The sequence below is a fragment of the Sorex araneus genome, chromosome 1, assembly GCF_027595985.1.
Source record: "Sorex araneus isolate mSorAra2 chromosome 1, mSorAra2.pri, whole genome shotgun sequence".
Taxonomy (NCBI): Eukaryota; Metazoa; Chordata; class Mammalia; order Eulipotyphla; family Soricidae; genus Sorex; species Sorex araneus.
In genome coordinates, this window is record NC_073302.1 from 30,943,919 (window position 1) to 30,968,422 (window position 24,504).

Consider the following 24,504-nt stretch of genomic DNA (forward strand, 5'->3'; position numbering starts at 1 on the left):
ATTACACTCATACAGTGATCATTTATCTATCCCTCCACCAGTGCCCATTCACCTAGAACATTCATTTTTATCTCCATCCTTTGGACCCCAAAGCAGGAGGGTAAGTTAAGTCAAGAAACTATAAGAATAATAGGGGCTGGAGTGATAGCACAGCCGGTAGGGCGTTTGCCTTACATGCGGCTGACCCGGGTTCGATTCCCAGCATCCCATATGGTCCCCTGAGCACCACCAGGGGTAATTCCTGAGCTAGTGCAGAGCCAGGAGTGACCCCTGTGCACCGCCGGGTGTGACCCAAAAAGCAAAAAAATAATAATAATAATTAAAAAAAAGAATAATAATATCTCAAGTATATGAGTTTCTTTCAAACTTGCATCCTCATGGGGAAGGGAGACTTGATATGTAGAATTTTCTGATTTCCATAGTATATCATTTGTGTATATTTACAATATGACAAATTTCACACTGCCAAATTATTCAGGAACTATTGGCAACATTTCTGAGTACTTAATTGCCAATTCTTGTGAACCAGTAGGAACTGGCAGGAACCAGACAGAACTCACAGCAGGATTTTATCAAATGATATATGAAAGGGTTTGAGAATATCCAAATATAGACTGTCATCCATTTATAATGGTCCCTCTTAGACTTTTTCACTATTCAGTGGAAGTAACATACATTCAATAGAAGCCACACTTTGAATTTTGCTCTTTATCTGGACTGGCCTATGTGAATCTGATACTCTCTCATAGTGCCGTGTAGCAGCCGCAAGCTGCGGGTCTCCATCAACAGCATGTTACAGGACTGAGCAATCAACATCACACTGTGTAATGTCAGAGTCTAGTGCCAGCATCATTCTACTCCTGGTACTTTCAATTTATGGTGGGTTTACTGGGTTGTAACATCATAGAAAGTTGAGGAAGAACTGTAGTATACTATAAGAAAACAAGAAGCAGAAGCACCAGGTCCAAAGAAAAATGACTTCTGACAAGCTCATCAAGGAGGCTTTTTGGCACATCGACAAACTGCCATTTGTTTGGGTGGGAGAGGGGAGGGATACAAGAATACTCACAAAAAATTCACAGGTATGGACAAGGAAAAAATTGTCTCTACAGGGCAGAAGATTATTTAATGACTTCAAACATAGCAGGAAAAAAAAGCGTGGTTTTAGAATCCCAGCAGAGTTGTGTAAAATAGAAAGTGGTCTGGGATCACTACTGCACCTCATGGTCTCATTAATTCATGGCTTCATGACACCTCGGTAACCACCCCACCCTGCCTTATGGGACACAATGGAAGACAAATGGATTGATTTCGATATAGTGGCAAGGAATTTGACTAATAGCAAAGGCAGAATTGATAGGGTTAGAAATGCAATCTGAAAAGACTTTAGTAAAGGGTGAGGAGGAATTATCCATGAAATCTACAGCAAAATTAGTCTATAAAAACTGATATTCTTACTACGGGTTTCAATGAAGCGCAATTGTGTAGACCTTGGGACAAGGTCAAAGTTCACCCTTATATTCCAGATATCCAACAGAAAGAAAATCATTAGCTAATTCCAAAACAAAATGGGGATCAGCAGTACACTTAGAACAGTTATTGGAGTGTCATCCAGTAATAGACATAATCAAAACAAAGCAGTAGGAAAATAAAACCAAGATCATGGTGGGATGAGCACTCAACTCACTCGTATTATATTGAGTACTTAAAATCAGGATTAAGCAAAACCCTGCTCATCAGGAAAGTTCTCTTCCCATATACTAGCTGAATCTGGTGTTTCAAACTCTAAAATTATCCAAGATATATCCAATTAAGAATTTTTTTTTAGGTTTTTGGGCCACACTTGACTGTGCTCATATCTTGTACTTGACTCTGAGCTCAGGGGTCACTACAGGTGGGCCTTGGAGCATCATACATGGTGCTGGGGGTAAAATTCATTTTTGTTGTTTGAAAGGCAAGAACCCGAGTTCTATCATTAAACCCAAGGAAAAAGACCTTGGTTGATAAGTACAACAGTATTCTTGCTGAAAGGAAGACTTTTAATTTAACACAAAAGGAGCAAATGACCTGTAAGGGTTTCACAGATGTAGATCTGCAGATAATACTAAAGGAAGATTTTGATGATTACTGTTTTGAAATAATAAGTCACTAAAAATTATTCCACCTAAGCAGAAAACTATCATTTGTAAGACGTTTTAGAATGTGTATCTTTTTTATATGCTTCCAAAGAGAATTTTAAAAAGAAATATGCTTTACTCTGACATACAGTTTTTAATTATTAGAAAAATCTTAAATTCATGAGCATAAATGAATAAATATATCAGCACTATGTAGAATATGATAAGAAGGAATTTTAAAATGATTTCAAATCTCTGTTGCACAGTAAAAGTGTCAGTCAATTGTTATAATTTAAATATAAATGGACTTTTGAGTAGTTCTAGGGTAGTATTAAAATTAAAATATGGCAATCATAGATGAATATTTTCTGATGACTAGATGTGAGACTTTTAAAAATGGAATATATTTGTACATATATACACTATATATGTACACTAAATAAAAAGTAGCAGATACTCTGAAAAAATAGTTGAATACTTACAACTATTGGGGAATTATTTGTTTATTTGGGGGCAACACTGATGTGCTCAGGACTGACTCCTGGCTTTGCTCTCAGTCATAGGTCCTGGACAGCTTAAGAGACCATAATAGTGCCCAGGTGATCAAAATTTGGGTTGGCTGCATACAAGAGAAACATCTTTATTATATTAAATAAATAACTTTTATATTAAATAGATACATTTTATTTAATATTTCTGACTTTCAAAATGTATAGCTATAATTATAGGACTGACAAATATTAATTTTTAGTGCATATAAGTGTCATTTTGAGCAGATAACTCTGAGGATCACTATGTAGTTGATATCTGTTTGTTTTCACTATGAAAAAGTACTTTATAAGCTCTAGTGATGAGTAGTTAGTTAGCATAATATGCCATTTCTGGGCACTTTAGTAGTGTTGAAGTTAATAGTACACATAGAAACTATCAGTATTAGATTCTTATAAACATGTGACCCTCACTTGTGGAATATAAAATAACATAATATGAGACTCACACCTAAGGACAGTAGAGACAAGGGCCAGGAGGATCGCTCAGCAGTTTGGAAGCCTACATCATGTGCTGGGGGAAAAGGCTGTTGGGAAGGAGAAGGGAAAGTCAATGATGGTTGGGGGGATCACTCGGGATAGGAGATGCATGCTGAAAGTAGACTAAGGACTAAACATGATGGCCTCTCAGCATCTGTACTGCAAACCATGATACCCCAAAGTAGAGAGAGAGTAATAAGAAAGGTGCCTGCCACAGATGCAGGGGGTGGCATGGGGTGGGGGGGATGGAGGGATACTGGGATCATTGGTGGTGGAAAATGCACACTGGTGGAGGGATGGGTGTTAGATCACTGTGTGACTGAAACTCAATCAGGGAAGCTATGTAACTGAATCTCACAGTGATTCAATAAAAACATTAAAACAATAAAAACAATAACAATAACCAAAAAAATCATGTGACTATAACTAATTTGCTAAAAACTAAGGAATTTAAAGCTATAATTAATAATTAATGAATATTAATTAAATTTTTATATACAACACATCTAATAAAAAGTTCTATTATTTTAAATAAAAAGAAAAAATGTCCAATTCTGATATTATAAACTTTATATGTTGGCAGAAACAAATATGAAAAACAGTTAATACAATGAGAAAAGGCTCTCTCTTGTATAAGCATCCATGCTTGAGTGAGAAGTACAGTTCAGTACATCTTCTGTACAGTTATAAAGTGTAGGGAGAGAAGATGTGAGAAAATCTGATTTTTTTTTTTTACTTTTTGGGGTCACACCTGGTGATGCACAGGGGTTATTCCTGGCTCTTCACTCAGCGCCTGGGTAAGCTGCATGCAAGGCAAACACCTTACCCTCTGTGCTATCGCTCCAGCCTGAGAAAATCTGATTTTGACAACAGTTTCAGATTTACAGATTTTTTCATTTTAATTCTACAAAATTTACCATTCTCTAACTGTAATACAGAATCATTTTAATCTTAAATCATTTTTCGAAGACTTCCTCATTAACACAGTGGAGACTGGCCTAAAACTCTGTTACAGAATTTCATGTTTCTTGTGCTTTTCCTTTTCTTTGCTGTGCATATTATAATCTAAATTAGTTCATTATAGTTTGGGAAAATTGAAATACTGATTGATTTAATGTTATTTAAAATTAATTTCCTTGAACTGGAGTGAAGTACAAATACACATACATGCGCATGTGTATGCGCCCGTGCGCAAGCACACACACACACACACACACACACACACACACACTGGAATACTATGAAGCCACAAGGAAGCAAAGAAGAATGAAATCATGCAGTTTACTGCAACTTGGGTATAACTGGAAGGTATAATATCATTTTAAGTAAATCAGAACAAGAAGGACAAATACCTAATATTCCCTCTTCTCTATGGTATTGTAGAGTAATACAATCAAGGAATGGAAATATTAAGAGGGAAAATTCTTGGGCCTAGATTACAGAAATAAGAAGATAAAGTGGTATTATGGAAAGGAGAAGGAAAAAGGGTGGACTGGTGATAACATAAGTGCAACGGTGAGGAGCCATGGGCACTACTTTGGTAGTGTAGATAAGACAACATTATACATCAAAACATAAGACCCAGATATTTGGCTCAAACTATAATAATTAAACCAAAAAATCAGTTTACTGGGAAGTGAGGTGAGGGAATGGGAAGCAATCTTGGCACATTGGTGGAGGAATACAGTGATTCATGGTGCATGAAAGCTGGAACATTGTATGCCTCAAACTGTATTATTAACAGTTCCACAAATCACTGTGACCTACTAAAAAATAAAAAAGTGAGAGAAAATAAATAAGGGAGAGAGTGAGAAATTATATGGCAAAGATGGCAGTAAATGACCGGGAAAATCCAGAGCTTAGAAATAGATGCAATTCAATAATGTAAAAGAATATACAACTAGCAGATAGAAGAAATTTTATTTACAGGTTGTGAAGTGTCCACTTAGATCACCATCATATATTTGAAAAGAAATAGTATATTAAAAGCAATTTCTTATTAATTGCTTTTAAAAAAAATTTTCAAACTTAAAGATAATCATGAAATACTTGAAATACTTGATTCAGTAAAACAATAGTTATTTCGAGTTTTGGTATTCATCAGAAAGTTTCAGTGAAAAGTGAGCAAGATGGGCATGAGTTGTTAATAAAGAGAAAGAGGAATAAAAGCTAGGCTAGGTTCACAGGCTGCCCAGACTAGCACTGATTCTGAAAACTATACATAATCATTTCTGTAAATGATGTAAATACATGTACATATTGTGATCTTGCCTTGACCTCTCTAATTCAATTTGAAAGAGGGATTTCCCTGTTTTTATTTTTGCTTTTAATTTTAATTTAATTTAATTTTAATTTAACTTATAATTGTATTTTTATACCTAGATAAACAACGAGTCATTAGAATGAAAATTTACTACAAATGGATTAGGTTTATCAGACTATCAGACATCAGAATAGATTAGTTAGCACAGATATTTTTAGCTTATCTGCAGAGTAGCGCATTAATAAAAATGAAGCTGATAAGTTTACTAATAGTTTAAGGGAACAATTTTCTTATACTGTAGAGATACATATAATGATTCTCAACTGAAAAATAAAGTTGATAACACAAGCATTTTTATACAATTTTTTCAATTATAAACGACAGAGTTGAGGATTATTTCTACAGAATATTAAAGCATTGTAGAGAAACTAGAGAGACAGTACAATGGATAGGGCACTTGCCTTGCACACAGTCAACCTAGATTTGATTCCTGGTATATCACATGGTCCCCTGAGCATAGCCCAAGTAAAGAGCCAGGAATAACCTCTGAGCATTGCTGGGTGTGACTCTAAAACAAAATGAAAATAGTGAAACATTATAGAGTAATTCAGAATCACAATGATTTTAGACATACAGAATTGTGGTCATGATTAATTAAAAAAATGCACAAGTTATTTTAAAATTAGTCTACTCTGACCAAATAGGTACTGGGGTCAATGTTCATTACATCCCTGAGATCACAGTACTATGTATGGATTCTAAATGTTTTCTTTTTACCTGATTTAGCTATTTAATAAATAGCCCAACATTCAAAAATCACAAAATAAATTTGTTCTTCCGTATCACTAACTGAAATAATTTAAAAACTAATTGAACGAAAAGGAGGGAAGGAAGAGAGAAAGGAAAGAACAAAGGGATAAGGTAAGGAAATGACAATAGGAATATGTGACAGGAGAGGGAAAAAAATACAAAAAGGATGAAATGAGAGAAAATAATATGATAAGAGATACAGAAGGAGGAAAGTAAGAAGGGAACATAGAAAAGGAGGAAGAAGAGGAGGAAAAAGGAAACCTCACGTATTTTATCATTATAATGCTTCATGTAAAATTTTACAGTCATTTTATTTTGCTAAAAGTAAAATAAAATGTAAAAAAAAGTCTAAAATTTATTTAATTAAGACAATAGAATTTTAGCCTTTAGTTCTTGACAGACTGGAGGATAGCACAGCGGGTAGGGTGCTTACCTTGCACGTGGCAGACGGGCTCTGATTCCTCTATCCCTCTCAGAGAGTCCAGCAGGCTACTGAGAGTATTTTGCCCACACGGCAGAGCCTGGCAAGCTACCCATGGCATATTCGATATGCCAAAAAGCAGTAACAAGTCTCACAATAGAGATGTTACTGGTGCCCACTAGGGCAAATCAATGAACAACAGGATGACAGTGCTACAATGCTACAGTTCTTGATAAATGTATTCTATTTTTTAAGACAATGAAAACAAAATTGTTTTCTTTTGCCTTTCTCAGAACATAACATAATGAGGTCTGTGCTTTTCATTATACTATGTACTATGCCCTTTGTATACTATTACAATTGAAAGTCAATTACTTTTAGCGGGAAGCAAAGAATCCCTTGAGTTTTATATGCTATTTGTTCTCTGAGTTTACTAAGAACAGGATAAGATGTAAGCTATGCCTCCTTATATGATATAGAATTTATAACAAACATCAATAACTTCTTTTCAACTCTTTTGCGACAGCCCAAGTACCACAGGCTCATAATAAGTGAACACTATTGGGTGAAAATATAGCACTGACCTTTGCTGAAATAACTAACTAGATCCCAAATATGCCTCAGGGGCACTAAAATTTATGGCATTTTCCTTCTAAAATGTACTCATTATAAGTTTAAGTTATTTTGCTTGTCTATAAAATATCTGTATTTGCTCTCCAGTATCAGACTTTCAACTGAAGATTAAAAAATAAATTCATAGGGAAATGGACAGGGGTGAAGGGACAAGTGTTGGAACCTGACTGAAACCCAATCTTAAACAATTTTGTAACTATATATCTCACTGTCATTCAATGAAAATTGGAAGAAAGAAAGAAAGAAAGAAAGAAAGAAAGAAAGAAAGAAAGAAAGAAAGAAAGAGAGAGAGAGAGAGAGAAAGAGAGAGAGAGAAACAGAGGAAGGAAGGAAGGAAGGAAGGAAGGAAGGAAGGAAGGAAGGAAGGAAGGAAGGAAGGAAGGAAGGAAGGAAGGAAGGAAGGAAGGAGGGAAGGAAGGGAGGAGGGAGGAAAATTCACTCTAGTAAAAGGAAGTATGAATAATTGATGACATGGATGTCAGTGTTTATAGCAAATTTATTTAAACTGTATAGATGTAAGAGAGATTCTGTTGTGGAAATGATTAGATGAATAATTTTGATGTATTCATATTTGTTCAAAAATATTTGGGAAAACTGGAGTACATGATTTATTAGTATGCAACAAATGTTTTCTCTAGTGAACAGGCTACAAAGCAATTCATATGCTATTGTTTTTTAAACTTAGAGGAAATTTAAATCGAAACCATTGACTCTACTAACCAGAATTAAAATAAATTACTGCAGTATGCTTACAAGTGCTCAGTAAAATATTGATGATTGGACCATTTAAAAATTTTAATTTAAGAGAGACCTGAAGAGGGAGCTATGTTGTCACTCATGCCTATTCAACAGAGGACAATTAGTCATCTAAGACCATACCTGCAGACATGAGAGTAAACCTCTAAGCTCTCACACTGGAGAAAACATAATTGACCCATGACCTCAGCTGTTGTGTTTTGAAGTGTGTCTCTTCATATGTACCTTGTCAACACCCCACTTATTATTTGACTCTCCCAGCCAATAGCTAAGAACAACAGAGAAGGGATGCTAGAAGCAAGTTGTTATTGGGAGATGCAGAATATCTCTGATGAGAAACTCTGACTCTAGAATCTGACAATTTTCATGAACTTACTTTCTGACTGCAGCACAGCTTCAGAAGTTTCTAGCTGTTTCTCCTTCCCTCCTTCAGCCATGCCTGTAGGGCATGCTAATGGCTCTCTTTACTCTCAAATGCTTTACCTTTTCCTTTCATACATGTTTCTACTAATAATTGTTTGTCTTTCATAATTTTCCAATAATAAATTTTTTACTTTAATTTCTTCACCTTAAATTTAGTGTCAGCTTCCTAGCAACTTGCCATAGTCAAATATGACATTGAACATATTTTAGGGTTATCACTGCAGAATCCCTAGGCCAAACCAACATGACACCAACTATAGTTATCAGAAACAAGCAATGATGTTACTCTCAGAATTGTTCTAACTGCATTTTTTTATCCTTATTTCTTCCCTACCATTGATCAAGGAAAGGTCAAGCAGTAGTACATTTTCTCAAAAAAAATGCAGTTTTTTTTTTCCATAATTTTCTGTGGGGTCCCATGTCCTGACCAGCAGGAAGGACCCTTTGTGGGACTGAGAAGGGGACCGAATGAACAGACGCAGATGCAGAAAGCAGCAAGGAGAAAGAGAGAGAGTTTATTCTGCTAGCAGCTACTACTTATACCTTTTCTGCTGGGGGGAAATGGTGTCTGGACCCACATACAAATGCAGATTGACATGTCCTTTTGTTACAGGCATAGGCTATTGAGAAACAAATGGAGACCATAGTGGCAACCTTGCTACAAGCCTCTGTTAGAATCAGAGAGCCAGGCCATCTGACTAGGAGATAAGAGCCAGTCTTGTAAAGCCGCTCCCTACAATTTTCAATGACAAGACATTGACTTGACTCTGATGCTACAGCAATTTGGAATAATAAGAAAAGTCAGTTTTTACTTTTGAATTCAGCTGTGCTAGAAAAAGTCAGAGGGCAATAATTGCTTATTATAAAATTGTGGTATTATATGAGGATCAAATACAGCAGATTTCACTTTAGCAGGTCTGAAAGATTAGGTATCAAGAACTATATAGCAATCCTAATCCCAAATAATCTTTTAGCTGGATCATAAAGAATTACAGACCTCTGTTATCATTTTATGCATTATTAAATATTTCCTTATTAAAATTATTGGTTCATGTTTCTTGATATATACTGCCATATTTGTAGCATCACGCCAAATAGGTGAATCCGAGTCATACTCTTGAAATGATTAATAATGTTAGTTTTCCTGCATAGTTTCCATATTTACCATCAATTAACAAGCTGACAGATTATTAACATTTTGGAATCTCTTAAATAATACAACAATGGATAATCTGAATTAGGAAGAAATCATTAATTCTTTAGTTTGTTTTGGCTATATATTGTGAAGTGATAAAGAAACATAAAATAAAGTCAAGCAAATATATTGTTAGAAAAAAATTTACCCTTGAAATTATCTTAAAGTGTTGTGGTGTCAGCTATTTATGGAACTATGTGTCTGCAGGGATGAAAAAAAGTCACTGTTTTTCTTACCAGACACAAAATCATATTTATTTATTCATGAATTTATCAATTTAATATAAAATCACCCAAAATATTAATACATACTGAAGAAGTTACTGTTGTGTTACGGTAAGAGCTATGGCGGTGAATTCAACTATACCAGTCATCTAGAGATAATGAAGAAGGTGGTAACATTGATGTCGGTGGGCCCCACGGGTGACTTTCGTGAAGTGGGGAGGAGAAAGACGGTCACTTTCTCTCCAGCCGCTTCAAACACCCGGGACCCAGGGTTATTGGGTTCTTGTCTCGCTCTCGGAAAAGAATTTCAGGAGTAGACAAGCAGTGAAGTAAATAGATTTTATTCAGAAGTTGCTGAGGGAGGGAGGAAGGGATAAGTAGGACAGAGAATAGTAAGAATAACGCGCTCAAGAGAGAACGCGGGCTTCTCCAAGGGTGGAGAGAGCTCTACACACATCCTAGCACTGGACAGGAAAGCATGAAAGTACACATCTCAAGGGGGGAGATGCGGGCGACACATGTGCTCAGCCACATGGCACAAGCAGCACATGGGCTCAGGCAGCATATGCGCGCCCTTCCTTTGTTCAAGGTGTCTTTTACAGGGTTTCTCCAACCTGCCCCCACCCACATGGGGTTTCTTTCCAGGTAAAAGTTCGTTGCTAAGGTTACCAGGGAGGTTGGGAGTGGTGATGGCCTTCTTTGGGGAACCTCCTGGGGAGGGGTCCATTATCCTCAGGGTCTGCTGATGGTTTCTTCTGGGTCTTTTGTTTTCTTGAATCTGCACATCTTAAGAGTCCCCTTCCCAGAGACTCTGTTAAATCTCAATTTTCATTGCCAAGGGCCTTTCCCTATCTACCTGCCTACATCAACATGATAAAAAAAATTAACAAGGGGCTGGAGCAATAGTACAGAGGGTAGGATATTTGTTTTGCACGTGGCCGACCCAGATTTGATTCCCAGCATCCCATATGGTCCTCTGAGCCCCGCCCCAGAGGTGATTCCTGAGTGCAGAGCCAGGAATAACTCCTGTGCATTGCCAGAGGTGACCCTACCCATAAAGCAAAAAAGTAAAATAACAAAACCTCAAGTGGCAAGGATAAATAAAGCTATCCATTTTCCTAGACATTTTAGCAATCATATAATGCATAAAAATTAATTTAATATAATTCCCAATAATTTAATTAGTGAAGAAAGTTTTTCAAAGAAAAATTCAGTGGTGGTAAAGGTACACATTTCTTTTGTATGCACTGATTATCTTCTTAGAATAAATAGAAAGCAATACTCCAAAAGATTAGGTGCAGTACTCATTTCTGCCTGCTCTACTGGATGCTGCTTGATCCATTAGTTGCTTAAAAATAAAATGCAATTGCATCTTTAAAGTTTACTCAAGTTGGAGTGACATTAGCATCATGGTATTCTGAAGGGTTTCCCTAATTATCTTTTAAAAATTCGAGTAATTGATCAACTATGATCAGTGTGAATTCCTCAGTTCTTCATTTCAGATAGCAGAACAACCCAAGTCATCTGTACACCTGGAGAATGGTAAATAAGGACTTGGCAGCCAGACTTATACAAGTTTTGAAAAGAGAAGGAAAGAGACAGTAATGAAGCTCATGCCCTAGGAACAATTTAACTCCCAGGTTGCAGAGAGAGGTGTAGGACATGTTCAGGCAGCACTGAAACCTGGGTGAACTGAAACTTCTTCCCTCTGTACCCCGTAACATAGAAGCTAATGGCCAGGATGTGCTGGCAACTTAGTTTAATGCAGAAGAAAAGCAAAAGGGGCAGCACCAGTAAACAAGCCCCTCCTTTCAATCTTTCTGAATATCCCATAGCAACAAATAAATCCCTCCTCAAATCTCCCAAGAAGTGGTGCAACTAGTACCCAGTAATGATCTGGTCATAGGAAACACCCAAGCAGGGGTAGTATTAGAACTGCATGGACAAAAGGCACAAGCAGAGACCAAATATCAGTGTTATGGCATCTTTTATCAAGTGGGTCCTTCAGTGCAGCAATATTGAGGGTCCTCCAGGGACATGGATCACAGTGCTCTAGGACCTCTTAGAATGCACCCTGCTCAGAGACTGCATGTTATAGGGCATCAAACTTTGGCGGATTACATCCAGGTATGCACCGGAACTGCTACCCTATCTTTCTGGCCCTGCAACCTACTTGTAAAATAAATAAAATATAAATGAAAGAGAAGTTGAAACAGATACTGCAGAAATACACATAATCACAGAAAAGTATCATGAGCAGCTATTCAATAAATTAAAAAACATAGAATAAATACATACGATTTATGATCATATAGCATTCTAAGATTAAATTGGAGTAAAGCAAATATCACTGTATCACTGTCATCCCGTTGCTCATCGATTTGCTTGAGCGGGCACCAGTAACGTCTCCATTGTGAGACTTGTTGTTACTATTTTTGAAAGATCGAATACGCCACGGGTAGCTTGCCAGGCTCTGCCATGCGGGTGGGATATTCTTAGTAGCTTGCTGGGCTCTCCATTAGAGGTGGAGGAGTCGAACCTGGGTTGGCCACATGCAAGGCAAAAGCCCTACCTGCTGTGCTATCACTCCAGCCCATAAATAAATAAATTAAATAAATAAATAACTAATAAAGGTAAAAATATATATAAAATATGAAAAAACTGGTGAGAATTATAAAAACTAAATATAATGCCTCCTTTAAAACCAGAGTTCAGGCCAAAATAATTTCACTAGTGAATTCTACAAACTTTCATTATTATTTAATCTCATAAATATTTTATTATCTTTGATAATTATTTATTTTATTTTATTTATTTTTGTTTTAACACCATGCCTAATGATACTCAAAGCTTATTCCCATATCTCTGTTAAATGGTTCACTCCTGGTGGTTGTTGGGAACGATACATGAAACTGGGGACCAAATAGTGCTTGCATGCAAGGCAAGCAACTTTACAACTGCACTCTCTCAGAACTAGTTGCCATTGCTATATCTGAAGATGGAGAGAGTTAAGTAAAAAGAAAATTAGGTGATCAAAACCTTTAACATAGGAGGTTGGAAAGACAGTGCAGCTGATAGGGCATTTGTCTTGCATGTAGCTGACCACCTGGAGCCAGCCCACCCGAAGTTATTTTGAGTGCAGAGACAAGAATAACTCCTGGGTACCACCCAGTCTGGCCCCAAAATCTAAATAAATAAATAAATAAATAAATAAATAAAAGAAGTAACAATAAAACACCACCTCCCCAAATACCCACCACATTTGAAGACATTGAAATAATACATTTTTTTATCATGCTTTAAAAGGTCATGGATACAATAGTGTGAATATTTATGACTTTGATGCACAAAATTCTTTTACGTTCAATACAGTGAAATGTCCCAAGACCCTCCCCCCCACTGCACTATATCTATTTTTGGGTGACATAATCCTTGCCCTTCCACAACCCTCTTCTACCACTGCTTGTTAATCTAGGTTTTAAATCATCCATAAAAGGATGATTTTTTTTGGGTGGTAATGGGGAATCCCAAGTGTTGCTCAGTAGGTTAGAGGACTCTGCTGATCACTTTTGACCTTTTGACAGTTATTGAATTTTGTGAGTTCAATACGAAGATGCAGGGAGGATGCTTGGAGCCATCCAGAGCCACATTGGTGGTGTTCATATTTACCAGGGCTTCACCCTGTCATGATGCTTGGGAAACCATGTAGTATAAGGGTCGGTCATATGCAATGTATGTGCCTTTAACCCATATACTATCTCTCTGACCTGAGAGTGATTTATATTTAAGGATATAAAAGATGAAAGATGATTAATAATTTCACAGAATTGAGGTAATGCTTGAGTTCTCAGTTTCTGACAGATACTTGGCTAAACATTGAGAAATAATAAATGACAAATTATAGTCTCACATCTAAAGAACTTTCCTGAATAGCACACATGTTAGATGTATAGATGATTAAAATATAAAACATGAGTAATAGGTACATACTGAAGCTATTACAACCGTGGCCTTTACTATCAGGGTATCTGGAAGTGAATAATAACACAACTACTCTATAGCTGAAGATATGTAATCCCCTTTAAGTTATATACCTTTCATTTATTTCATCATTAAATTCTAGTTAGTAGCCCATGTTAAAATCTAGCTAATGCACATACAGCTGGGTCATGCATTTATCTCTTCATAAATGTTTAAGTTCTATGAAATTGTCATTATTTTATTATTGTGTCATATAGATATTTAAATAAAAGAGATAAAAGACGGAGATAGAGAAGGGAAAGCTGATGCAGAGAGACAGACTGAGAAAGAGGAATATACTGGCACTCTGATTAGAGATATTTCACAGGACAATAATAAAATTTGCTCCAGGCTTTTAAAAATGCACATTCAGGTCAAATTAAAGTTATAATAAATAGAGAAAATGATCTTAGAAACATTTTGGAAATGGGCAATAAATAAAAATCCTATTGACCGATAGATGGCAGTCCAGATTACCTAGAAAGCAGGGAAGTAAAGAAGACTAACATGTAACTTTGGCCTTGAGTATGGGGTGACCCACAACCCAACTAGAAAAAGTAAACCACTACCAGATTGCATAGTGCGTGTACATATAAAGCTGCACATAAATAAGTTAGTCATTATTAGATGTAGTCATATATTTACTGAAAAAGATCTCATCAACTGAGCATTGCAGAGGTGTAATGAAGAAGAGAGATGCATATTTAACTTGTGAAGAAAGAATACATAATTATAGAAATAGTGTAGGAGAAAATTGTATTAAAAAGCAAGTAGGGAAACACAAACTTCCTTGTCTTTTCATCTTAGAGCTCTGTTTAATCTCTTTCTAGCTGAAAAAGGTGATATTGAATCATTCCAAGGGTCTTTGGTGGTTAACTTTATTTAACTAGTATATCATGGACAACTCTACTGAGATGAATTAGGAAAGTTAAGGTGTAATTTTGGAGGAATCTATTATAAAGTTTCAAGTTTCATCATAGAGGGTAAGATCATTCTGTATTTGTATTGTAAGTTTCACTTGTCAGTACTTTATATCACAGTCATTACAAGTGGCAATAAATTCATTCTTCTATTGTTGTGAACACAAACATCTTTATTGAACTTTTAACAAATACTAAAACTTGCTTCGTTAAACATCCAAATAAGCTTAAAAAAACCCTGGGAAATTTACAAAGTATAATTGTACAGTCTGATAAAGGCATGAACACACAGAAGCCTCATTAATTTCTACCAATAACACTATTACCACTAAAAATTACTGAAATCAAACCTATTTTTATGCACTCAAATATAAATACCTGAATTAAGCAAATATAATGTCAAGTAAAGTTAATCAACATTAATATTGAAACATAATAACTCTCCGAGATCTTAATTCTCTTCTAAACAAAAAGTTAATTAAATTGGTGGTACTTAACTATTAGTAATTTCTTTATTCTGAGACTTATGTGATGCTATAGGAAGCAGGAATAATGTTAATGAGATGTTTTTCAATATGTATCTAAAATAGAATCTACTTACTACTATTTATACAAATTTTGGATTATAATATTTGTATCATTTTTTAATCTCTTGATTGTACCACTTTACTTTCTATAGAAACCATGAGGTAGATTTCAGTAGATTGTTTCAAATAAGAAATGTTTCCACAGTTAAATTGCTTATTCAAATATGAGCAAGAATTAGCATCTAGCTATGTAAGCAGTGTGTTCAAATCATTTATTAGGCCTGTGTTTCTCATTGCCAAACTCTCTCTCTCTCTCTCTATCTCTCTCTCTCTGTCTCTGTGAAAGTATTAAAGCCATAAATTAGTAAGGAGATATCATGATATATTCTCAATAATTCTTGTAACCCCTTTCCTTGTTTTTTGTGAATGATAAATTTGGAGAAAGAAGTGTCATGGCACTGATCTTCAAAATCACTCTACTTAGAGACAGAGCAATAGTACAGCAGGCAAGGTGCTTGCTTCGCATAAGGCCAACCGTGGTTCCATTCTCTGCAGGACATGTGATTCCCCAAGCATGGCACCTATTGATCTCTGAGCACAGAGGAAGGATAAGATCAAAGCACAGTCAGGTGTGGCCCCCAAACCAAAATCTAATTAACTAATGAGATTAATAAAAAATGTAACCATTAAAGTTATCATTAAAAGTAAAGTTGAAGATATAAATGTGGGAAAGTTTGTTTAGAATTTTCCCTAATGCGTTTGGCTTTGTCTTAATTCTGTATCTCTATGAATTAGTTGTTAGATATTAGAAACTAAGTAATGTTATATGGGCTAGAATTTTGTAGAATTTAAGTTCATGTCTATCCAATTGTCACTCTATAACTATAAAACAATGAATAAAAGTGTGAGTCGGAACCAAGGTTATGTGATTTGAATTTTACCTTTAAGTCTAATTATAGGTTGATGTATGAAAATTACTTAACCCTTCAGCAACTCAAATGTTTGCCTGAAAAAGATGTAACACTTTAGCAACTCAGAAGTTTGCCTGAATAAGCTAATAATGAGAAATAAAATGCTAAATGTCTATAATACAATCTGACAGTAAGAAAATCAAACATTTTCCTAAGCTACTGGTGACAACTTGCTCTCTCTCTCTCTCTCTCTCTATATATATATATATATGTATATACGTATATAACTTTTTAAAGCAAAATTTTTATATTGTAGAAATCTATATGCATAGTGTATTAAACATTTTTAAAATGGTAAACTGACCTTCAAAGAAATGTTGACTGAATTATAGTAACTAAAATGTGCAGGAATGTTGCATTTTCAATAACAACTTACTGTGCCATTATTTTCTTTTCTTAAAAGTAATTTCTGATTTGTGGGATTGGAAAGATGAGGCAGTGACTGCCTTCCTTACTTGTGATTCTTATTCTCCATGAGCTTTGAAGTGGGCATTAAAATTCAGCTCCCTGTTGAGAAGTCTCTTATCAACAGAGTCTCTTGCCCCCACTCCTGGCTGTCTTCACCTGGGCCCCTCGGAGGGGGTGGGTTGAGTTTCCCTCCCCGACCTGAGCAGAGCCCCTGCAGCCGAAGACCTCTGGAACCAAGCCACAGCCATGCTCAAGGCCCCTCTCTACATGCTTGGACGAGCCTCACGCATGAAGGAACCAGCAGAGGAACCCAGGTGTGTGGGACCCAGGGCTGCTCAGAGATCTCCAAGCCTGCTTAGATTGGGACTGGGCCTTTTCCGCCCAGATACCCCATTTTCTAGTAGCTAGGTGGTCACACCCAGAAACTGTCCCTGGCGCCATGAAATCCCATCAATGGCCAATATCCAGAGACTATAAAACCAAGCTCCCAGAAGTGTGACATCTTATAGTCTAATTTTCCCTTTTGGAAAACCTGGCAAGCTCCAGAGAGTTTTCCTGCCTGCTAGGGACAGCCTGGCAAGCTCCCCATGGCCTATTCATATGACAAATACAGTAACAATGAAGGGTATCATTCTCCTGACCCTGATAGAGCCTCTAATGCAGCACCATTGGGAAGGACGAGTAAAAAGAGGCTGCTAAAATCTCAGGGCTAGGACGAATGGAGACATTACTGGGCCCACTTGAGCAAATTGAGGATCAATGGGATGATAGTGATAGTGATAGAATTTCTGATGTCAATAAAAATTTGAAATGTGAACATGACATTATATGTTATTTTTGTTGGAGCATTATCCCTTAGAACAAAAGAATGATGAGAACTTGAATATTGTTATTAAGGAGAAATGACTGAAAGACAAACCCATCTAGCAGCAGCGCTGACATATTCAGAAAGAGATTATAACTCAATTATTATGAAATAATTGGGTGAATAAGTTCTTGATTAGCCAGGGTAAATCCAGCTTTATAGACCAAAACAGACAACAAAACTCATTCAAAAATGCAAGTTGTGCTTCTTCTTTCTAAAGTGTATTATGCTTTAAAACAATCCACATTATAGTAAGTGTTTTATTTTATGGTTTATCAAAATTACAGCACCTTTATGACTGATGAATTAAGTTAGTTTGAGCTTTAGAATTTGTATTGTACTCTTTCATAACAGATGAACATTTTATTAGTCACTTTACCTAGCAGATTTTGATATGCCCTCTAAAATGATTTCCCATTCAAAGTTATTTATGCTCATTTTTTGTGATCTAATGTTTGCTCATGACTATAATATTGGGTACAGTTTAAATATAATAGGTTAAGAATATTCATAGTCAAATCTAATTTTGGGTGAATTCTCTCTATGTATAGAATATGGGATATAATTTTTTTATCTTTTTGCTTATTTAAGATTCAATTTTATATTTTTATGGTTTCTGTAGAGCATCACTCAGGTCTTCTAAGACTCTATTGTGAGAGTGTAACTGACTAACAGTCCCAGTGCTATATACCCTTGCATCCATTATCATTTTCCGTCAGGCTGCTATAATCTATTCCAGAGCTAAGCATGCTGGAGGCAACACTGACGTACCATATCTGCTTTAAGACTAATTTTCTAGTAGTCAGCCTTTGCTAGGATTCTTAATGGGTACAGATGAATCTTAGTCCATTATTTGGTTTCGATAAACACAGTTTTGCTTTGATCCCAATTCTCCCATCTGCCCACAATCTCCAAGTATTTGCAACAGTCAGAGGGGGAGTGAGCAATATGTTATGGCAGTAGGAGTTTTTTTACATAAGTGGGAAATTATGTAATAAAACACCACATTTAAAAGTCTTATAAGTATTATTTTCTTTCTTTGGTCACACTCAGTAGGGTTCAGGAACTACCCCATTGTGTTGGGGGTCCTTGAAGGATTAAGCCTGGGTGCTGGAATGAGTCAGGAATTGAACCTTCATACAATGTCTACACTCCAGCACTTTAAGGTATTACCCTGGCCCTAAACATTAATCTTTTAAGAAAGTGAATAAAAAAGTATCATGAGAACATCGGTTCTCAGTAACAAGAAAGTAAAATTTACTGCAAGGATATGTGGCAAAAACATCAGACCATTCTCTTGAATATGGAGATTTGGACAGCTTCCAGAAGAACATAAAACTATAAAATTATATCTTTTACTAATATTGTATTGTTATATAAATGGTAGCATTATTAAATATATATAGAGATTACATAATAAAATAACATTAGTAGGTACCATTATTATCACATGTTATAGAAAAACAGAACATAAGACACAGAAAAAATGAAACAATCATTTTCCCCTAAACCACATAAACTGAACAAAAGGTTTGTCAAGACCCAGGAAAACCAAGGGATCAGGGCTCAGAGATTGTGATTTCAAATCGTCCATATCTTATGTGATTAATTCATTCAAATATATCTATCTGTATTTTTTGGAAATGAATATCTCATGTTTTCTAGTATGATCAGATCTTTCTAATGATACTAGTATAACTTTTTTCTTCAAACGTAAATTTGAATATGTCATGCTCATGTCTTATTGGTATCTTTAGGGATACTTATTAACACTGTACTCAAAGATATATTCTAAACTTCACCCGCTGCTAGTTTACCTTACTAATTTTATTATTTCCTAAAAGATATCAGTTCTGCATAAAATGTTGCCTCTTCCTTTTCCTTCTCCTCTTCCTTTTCTTCCTCCTCCCTCCCTCCCTCTCTCCTCCTCCTCCCCACTTCCTCCTATTCTTTTTTTCCCAAATCAGCCAGTTCATGTTCACTTTAATCTTAACCTGCTTGTATATATTATTTCAAAGATTATCTTCATTTTTTGAATGAACAGAGTTTAAATACATTCTCAATGACTCTTAAAAAGTAAATGAAAGAGAAGCCACAGTGTTATGTTAGTACAGCAGATGTTACATTTGCCTTACATAAGGTCAACCCAGATTTAATCCCCGGCACCTCACAGGGTCCCCTAGCTTGCCAGGAGTAATCCTTGAGTGTAGAATCAGGAGTAAGTAACAGTGAAGTGTGGCACCCCCCAAAAAATAATTAAAAATTAAAAGAAAGAATTGCTGGAAGATTGAAATTTAGGTGTTATTCCTACTTTGAAACTTCCATAATGCACAGATCACAATTAGAAACTTGACATTGAGATTATGTGCAATCAAAAATTCTGGAAATTTCCTGAAGCAGGATTCTGATCTTACTCTAATTATTTTTGAATATGTCAATGGTATGTTTATAAATGCATTGTGCCAAGTTTATCTTATTTTTAGCACTTTGCACAATATTGTAATTTAGTCACACCAAGCCAAGCAAACCATTAATGAAATGAGAAAATAAATGAACTAAACTTAATGATCATGATTTCAGAAAACTAAGCTGTCTTTATAATTGGCTGAATTTATTCAGATGGTCAGCTTGTAAATTCCTGCATGCAGAAATACTGTTGGTAGAATTATTGGTGGAAGAGTCTATGCTGAAATTCTAGTATAACAATTTTAAAAAAATATAATATTCAAAATGTAAATATCATATGTAACATATAATAATTTATTTAATTGAGAATTAATCAGAAATGCACATGGTTTCATGGAGGACTTTCACTCTTCAGTTATATAAAGATGATGAATAGGTGCCCCTAGACATACTTCATTCTCTAAAACAAGTGATATGTAAACATAAGGTATTACTTATCCCTGTCAATAGAAGAAGGTAGACACTGAGATATTTTATTACTCCCATTCTCATGTTATGACTTTTTCCCTCTTCAGAAAAATACTAAGGAAACTATAAAAATAAATCTATCCACAAAATGACTGGCTCACAGGATTCATTTTGATTGCAGCCATAGTTTCTATCTCAATACACTCTACAAGCCAAATAAAACAATAGGAAAAAGAAGTACCTGTGTAATTGCATCTCCTATTTTCTTTACCTTGTGATTCAGCAAATCTAAAAATATAAAATAAAATTCATTCCTGGATCAACTGAAAAAACTAACAGAACCTATATCTTTCTGACAAAAAAGGCTTATAATATTTTTAATTACAAAAGAACAACGTTGCTGAAAAAAGTGATATAAAAATATTACTCTAACTCAAAATAATTATTTTACTGCTTATTTTTATTATATTAAAATCTTAATAATGAGACAATGAATAAATTTCTTTTTATAAATCAAAATTAGGTATATGCATATTGTTCAAGTTGTCATATGTAGCACCTTTATAATTTTCTTAACATAAGAATTCCTATAATTCCATCATTCTATTTTATTAATTTTGGGGGCTAGGGAACACACTTAGCAGTCTTCAGGGTTTATGTCTGTGCTCACTTATTTATCCTGGTGGGGCTCAGGGCACCATATGGGGTTCCATGGACTGAACCTGGGTCAGCAAGTGCAAAGCAAACACCCTTCCCAGTGTACTGACTGCTATTCATAATTTTAATAGTTATAATTATGCTACTGAAAGTTTTTTAAAATTGTTAGATCTGGAGAGATAGTAAAGCACATTGTACACGTGCCTTAAATGCAGCTGAGCTGGGTTTGATCCTCTCCAAAACATACTGTCCCTGGAGTACCGCCAGGGAGTAATCCCTGCTCTTAGAGCCAGGTTTAAGCCCTGAGTACTGAAGAAGGTGATTTAGTAACTTCTGAAGAAAAAGTCTTCTTATAGTCATATATTGCATAATCTACACACAAGTAATTATATACAAACATATGATCTACATTTCTATTACATTTATTTCTACAATGTCATTGTATAGGTAAAAGTGTGGGTGGCTAATTACATATTTGTTTATTTATTTATTTTTGGACCATTTTAGCAGTGCTCTGAGACGCCGGGGCAACACCCAGTGTCACCACACCAACCTAGCTGGATAACTAAATGACAAGGCTCAAAAATGTGGTGCTGGACTACCGATCCACATGGGTAGTGCTATAGGACCACTCTGGATTCCACCCAGCGGTGCTGGGGAGACAGTAATGTTGATATTGAACAAGAATGGCATCTTCCAGGCATTTCTGCTCACTTCCTTCTAAACAATAAACTGTATATGTTTTAAAAGAATTGGTGTGCGCTCTTAGAGTTCCAGTTATATAACTCCTTGCTTCTTTCTAATATTTATTTAGTTAAAATATTATAATAATGTATGCAAAGTATCAAAGTGGGAATACTAGATTATCCTTGATGCTAGATGATAGAAAACAGAAATTAGAAGGACAGGGAAGGAAAGGAATGGAGTGGGGAAGTAAGAAGAACCAGATGGGAGGTAATAGGGACAAGGTTTAGGGGCCTCCGGCACCTTGGTGGTGAATAGGGGAGGTGTGAGTATACATCTAAATCACCAAACCAACAACACTGTACATAGAAGACCCAAACTATAATAACCAAAATGTGCCTGTCAAAGCAACAGACGGGGGAATAGGAGGAAAATGGGAATATTGCTGGAAGAAAGTTGACACTGATTGTAAGATTGTTGGTGGAAAGTTTTATGTTGAAATTCTAGTAATAATATTTTTAATAATATAATATAGAAAATGTGAATATTATATGTCACATATAATAATGTATGTTATTTTGGATTAATCAGAACTGTACATGGTCAGATTGAGGACTTTCACTCTTCACTTATATAGAGAAAACTGATTAGATTCACTATGGTTTCTTCTGTGATGCACTAGGCTCATACCTTTGCCTGCCTATTTTGCATTATCATGTTCATGTACTAGATCAGTGGGTTAGAATCAGACCACTGTGATAAATCCCCAAATGTATGTAGAGCTAATCTATTACAAAGCTATTAGGTACATGAAGTGGGAGAGGAAGGAAAGCCTCTGTAACAAAAGTTGTTGGGAAAACAGGATGATTTCTTGTAAAAAATACTTTATCCATATTTCACATCATATTAAAATTGGCTAAAAGTAGGTAAAACACCTAGGTATTAGCACCAAAGCCATAAAATATACAAGGGGAAATATAAGGCAAGCTCTCTAGGATCTGTATCAAAGGGATCTTCAATATCCTGTATCCACTGGCAAAAGTAATAAAAATAAAAATAATCAAGTGGGCCTAAACAAAATTTAATTTTTTTCACATGCTAAAAGAAACTCAGGGTAAATTAAAATTCACCCAACAGATTTGGGGAAGATGTTCACATAAAATATCTTAGATAAAGTCAAACATCCAAAATCTCAAAAGAAATTGCAAAGATCAGCAATGACAAAATGACAGCAACAAAACATCCAATAGTAGGGGAAAAAGTTGATTAGAAAATTCTATAAAGAAGTTATATAGATAGTATAGGAAAAATTTTTTTAAATCATTATAACTTATTAGGGAAACACAAATCAAAATGGCAATCTAGTAGCACCTCATAGTAGTAAGAAGGGCATGTATCCAGAAAATAAAAAACAATAGATATTGGTTGGGATGCACTGAAAAAGGAACCCTCATAGAGAACTGAGAGTGCCATATTTGGAAGAAGGGGATAAAATAGACTGCTGATGGGAATGTCATCTTGTCCAGCCTCTATGGCAAAATCATAGATATTTCCAAGAAAAGCAAGAATAGAACTCCCATTTGACCCAGCTATGCTACCCTTAAGTATCTACCACCCAAATACAAAAACACGAATTTGAAGATATATCTCTATATAGTGCAGCTCTTTGTACAATAGCTAGACTGTGAAAGAAAACCAAATACCTAACAATAGATGCATGGATAAAAGAGTTATGGAATATGTACACAATAGAATATACAGCCACTAGAAAAAAATAAAGTTATGCAACTCATGGCAACTTGAGTGGAATCAGAGAGTATCACAGTGATTGTACAAACCAGCAGTAGAAGGAAAAATACAGGGTGATTTCATTCATTTGTGGTATACAGAGAAGCAAATATAAGGTATGAGCAATATCACTTGACAGTAAACCTCAGATACTAGAACATAGACCCGAGAGTGTCATGTGTGGGAGAAGGGAGCAAAATAAGTTGCTAGAAGTAACATTAAAGACCTAAGTGGAGTTTATCAATAGTATATCTTGTTACTCCATTTTAGTACAGATTATCAATACATACTAAAATCTTAACTAGAAGTCAACAAATACTGGGTGGCATAGTTAGGGTGAAGAAATGTTAAACTGGAGGTGACATGGTATTGCAGGGAAGATTATGGGTAATTTGTTAGCAGGGTGAGCAGAAACTGAATAGTAATACCAGGATTTTAAACACTACCATAACCTCATTGCCTAAATTTTATTAACAAAAATTAAAATTAAAAATATGCTCATGTAACATTTAAATTTATTTATATTTTAGTATGCATGTGTTTTGTCTAACATTTTCCCTTTTCTTACAACCTATACTCATTCAAAACTTAGAATGGTCTATATTATGTCATGAAATATTATCTGATATGTATAATTAATTATAAAATATCTTAAGATAAATGAGATAGATGTGGCTGTTTTCTTTTTGCATATAGTTATCAAATTTTCATTGTATTGCTATTGTTTGAATATATTACTATATAATCATTTTTGATAGTTGTGTTAACAGCAGCTTTTTATTTTTATGAAAAATATATGGTTTTCTACATATCCTTGTACAATATGCATTATTTTTTTGGATCTTGGAACTCAATATTTAATCTGTGTGAAGCATATACATCATCTAGATGTGTTACAAATGTACCATCTAAGGATTCAA